We start from the raw sequence: 4,781 nt of genomic DNA, 5'->3' as shown, positions 1-4,781 counted from the left end.
TGGCAAAAAATTCGAATAGATTTTCTTTCCTTTTCTAATTCAGAGTTTCTCTCTTAAGAATTTGCCTATTTCAGGTATTTATCTTGTCAGTTGAGATCTTTGTATATTAGAAATATTTGCCTTTCTTGTTTATTTTTATTATAAACATTAACCCAATTATGTTTGCCTATGGCTTTTTTATTTTTTCTTTTGCCATAATGAAAATTTAAGATTTTATGTATTTAAATATTACTATTTTGTCCTTCTATAATATCTGGGGTTCCTGTCTTGATTAAGAGAGTTTCACCCTATTAATGAAAAAACAAACAATAAAACATAGTCAAATTAATAAAACTCAAGACCAGTTCCTTGAAGAGACTAATATAATAGCTAATTCCCCTCGAGAACACAATTAAGGAAAAAAAGAAGAAAGTAAGAAATTCAAGATTAAGAATGAGAAAAAACTGGATAAAGAAGAACAAATTAAACGTCAGTAAATAGAAGTGACACAACTGAGTTCGTCTCTTCAACAAGTCAATGTTATTATCAAAAAGGAGGAGGAGAATGGTTTTAAATTAAAGACTTAAGAGACAAGACAACCAAATATCTTCTATGATTAAATTCGGGATTCGGCAAATCAGCTATAAAGTGTTTGGGGAACAACTGGAGAAATTTGAATATGAACTGGATGATAAAAGTTATTGAGAGACTGATATTGCAGTTATGCGGGAGAATGTTTTTACTCTTCGGAGAGAAATGCTGAATTGCTTAAAGACGTAGGGTTATGACTTCTCTAATTTAAAATGGTTAACGATAGCTGGGGGTTAGTTGGGTGCTCACTGTATTCTTTTGAAACTCTTTAGACGTGTTTAAAATCTTTATAATAAAATTAAAAAGAATACAGGATGGGGGAATATATATAAGTTAACGCTACGTGCAATTCTAAAGCAAAATGTTTTTGAAACCTGGAAAAATGGGTGCTATTCATTGTAAAACATAAATTATTAAGAATTAAAAGAAGATGTGTAAATCTTGCCTAGACCAATTACTATAGAAAAGATTTGAAAGTGATTATAGATCGTCCCTTAAAAAAAAATGCACCAGGACCAGATGGCTCCACAGCTGGATTCTATTCAACCTTTGGAGACCAAATGATCCCAATGTTTTAAAAATTATTGTAGGCCATGGAAGGGGACAGCAATTGCTCCAATCCACTTCAGGAAGCTAAAGAAATCTTCCTGGCAAAATGAAATAAAGTCACTTCCACAAAAGAAAAGATGACCAATCTCACTCATGTATAGAGCTGCAAAATTCTCAAAGAAATAATAGAAGACAGATTCAATTTTATGTTGCTCTCTTTAAAAAGTAAAAGAAATAATTATGTTATAATTTGTTATATAAGGTGTATTTCTGTGAGAATTGTGAATGCCTGGAGTAATCAACATATTGAAGAATAAGAGAAGGGCATTGAAATGCCTAGAAGAATAAAATAAATACAGGGTTTAACTATGCATGTAAGAAATTGAAAAGTTCCCATTCTATGTTTACTAATCATTTCCTTCTTCCTCATATCAAGCCAAAATCTGCCTCTCAGTAATTTTTACAGATGGAGAAATAAAGGTCCTGGGACATTAATTCCCTAAGGCCAGACTACAAATTAAATCCAAAGCAGGATAGAAAACCCAGAGACTGGTTTCCCATCCAAACTGTTCTTTCCTTTCAAGTATGTGCCGCTCTTTGAGATATGCCCCAAGGATTCCGGTGGACTTATTGTGCTCTGCATGTGGCGTGTGGGCAAAATATACAGCCCAGCAGAGAGTTTCACATTCAAATCACATTATGTTAAGTGAAATTTTCTTCCAAAGAGTGATCTGTCTTCTAAACACGGTAACAAATCCATATCAAATTTAATTCCTTTGCCCATAAGCAACATGGAGGCACTCAGCTTTGTCAAATGGCTCTAGCTCTGGCAAAGACTAATGCATGCCCATAAATATCACACCTCTCAAATCATATTTTCCTTGCTGCTTTTTAATATTCCCTGGGCAAGGTGAAGAAAAATGCACCTTATGAAATAGGATTCAGCCAAAAAGCCACTGGAAATAAATTCAATTGTTTAATTTTTATCTTAATATTAGAGAACAAAGAAATGTTTATGGCAAAGTATTTTTCTTATATTTTGGTTTGCGATTCTGATACTTTATTTACTTGTTGCTGAATAGGACAAATTTTATACTTTCAATAGCCAAATACAATTATTTTAATTTACCCACCCCAATCACAGTCACTACAGTGTCATGGCAAGTCACCTACTTCTGTGGACCTCTTTTCCTATTATAAAAAGAGGATAAATGTACTTTTCCCTAGATAGGGAACTAGGAAGGAAGTCTTGATAATATCACAGAATAATTTTAGCTTTAGACATTTGTACCCTAAGCCTTTTTTTATTAATTAGCAAAATGCTCCTCCTTCTAATTTCAATGTTATTAAATTATCTCTCAGTTTTGTCTTATGGACAGTGGGGGCAATATTTCATGCTTCATCTGCCTTTTAGGATGAATTATTTTAGAATCAAATGAAATAGTGACTATATTTTGTAGACTGTGTAACATTAGGCAAACTTTAAATGGTTTGAGACCTTGAAACCTTGAGACAGGCTGATGGCCAGGCTGACACCTAGGGTGCAGTAGACTTGGTATCACTTAGGAAAGGTGGCTTAATGCCATGGAATTAGTACAAGGGGTATTGTCCTAGTTTCTACAATCTCTGAGTACCAAAACCTGGACTCACAGCCAGGTCTTCAGACTCCTGGACTAACAACTAATGGAATTTTCACACTATTATATCTGTTGTATCTCTAGATACAGTAAAGATAGTACAGTTTTCACTTTTATACTTATTACTGCTAAAGTTCCTGAGAGCTTTCCTTACTCATAAGACTAGTGTTATCAGCCCTGGGCAAAGTCACGGAGAAGGATGATAGGAGAGGACTATTGACAATTTTATTTTTCTAGTTGTACAGAGTTTCAAACTGTACCAGGGCAGGTAATCAGTGCTTACTGCATCTTAAGAAAGCCATTGATGCTTCTGAATAAGGAGGGAGAGTGCCTGAGCTTTAAAGAAGGAAAGGAAGGCAGGCAGGAAGGAAAGAAGGAAGGAAGGAAGGAAGGAAGGAAGGAAGGAAGGAAGAGGGAAGGAGAAAGGGAGAGGGGGAGGGAGGGAGGAAGCACCAGAAAATCCCATATTATTGAGACGAATGTTTTCAGTCTTAGAGCTCTAAGAATATAAAATATAAAACGTTAATACGGGTCCTATCTGAGAGACTCCATTTCCAGAATATTACCCTCCACTCCTCACTAGTGTTTTATATCAGTTTCTCTATTTGAAATTAAGTTATCTGAAGGCAGAGACCATTTGCTTTGCTCCCTGCCCCCATGGCTTACGTTGAGATCCTGTCCAGAGTTGAGAGTCCATAAATGTCTACTATTGAAAGTGGGGTGATTTCTTTCCTATTAAATGGCTTGGTCCATGCCACCTCAAATAAAGAGGAGAATTAGAACTTGATAAAACTTGATTGCAGGCTATGTGTTCTAAATATTAGGAAATATGGAACAGTAAAAGATTGAATTTAAGGTCATTGAACAAAATTTGTCACTTCATGACTTTTTTTAACTTTAAAAATTTTTATGGAATCTGTAGTTAATACCTTTTGTCATTTCATTGTAATTTCTTTTGTAAAATATTATTTTACTTATTAGTTTGTGAATAGGTTATTACACATGTGATACAAAATCCAATAAGCACACAGGGTGTATATATTAACATGTATATTAATATATATCGACACTCCTGTCCGCCAGCTGTCAAGTTCCCCTTCCCAAAAGCAATAACTGAGATCTGTTTCTTGTGCAACCTCCCACACGATTAATTTTAGAACATTTTCACCATACCCCAAAGAGACTGTGTACCCATTAGCTGTCACTCCCCACCTTCCCCCAACCGCCTCCAGCCCTAGTCAACCACTAATCTATTTTCTGTTTCTAGATTTGCCAATCCTGGGCATTTCGTTAAAAAGGGTATCATAAACGTGTGATCTTTTGTGGCTACCTTCTTTCACTTCGCATAATGTTTTCATGGTTCATCCACATTGTAGCACATACCAATACTTCATTTCTTTATTGCCAAAAAATACTCCATTGTATGGACATACCGCATTTTGTTTATCCATTCAATTGGTGGATATCTAAGTTTTTTCCACTTCTTAGCTATTATGAATAAGGCTGCTGTGAACATTCTTGTATAATACAACTTTTTATGTGAATATATGTCTTCATTTCTCTAGGAGTGGAATTGCTGGGTCACATGGTAACTCCATGTTTACCATTTTATCGAACAGCCAAATGGCTTCCAAAGCCGCTGTGCCATTTTATATCCCTACTACCAAAGCACAAGTGTTCCAATTTCTCCACATCTCCCACATCTCCCCAACACTTGCTATTTTCCATATTTTCATTATGACCCTCCTCATGGGGTGGTATCTCATTATGGTATCTCACTGTGGCTTTGATTTGCATTTCTCTGATGACTAATGATATTGAGCATTGTCTATTTACATATCTTCTTTGGAGAAATGTATGATCAAATCCTTTGCCCATTCTTCCATTGGGCTATTTGTCTTTTCATTGTTGTGTTACATTGCTTTCTTTGTTTTTGTTTTTTTTAACTTTTGTTTTTAGAGCAGTGTTAAATTCACAGCAAAATAAAGAAAAAAATACAGAGACCTCCCCCTACCTCCCCACCTG

Source organism: Orcinus orca, chromosome 7, assembly GCF_937001465.1.
Source record: "Orcinus orca chromosome 7, mOrcOrc1.1, whole genome shotgun sequence".
Lineage (NCBI taxonomy): Eukaryota > Metazoa > Chordata > Mammalia > Artiodactyla > Delphinidae > Orcinus > Orcinus orca.
Note: the sequence above shows the minus strand (reverse complement) of the source record.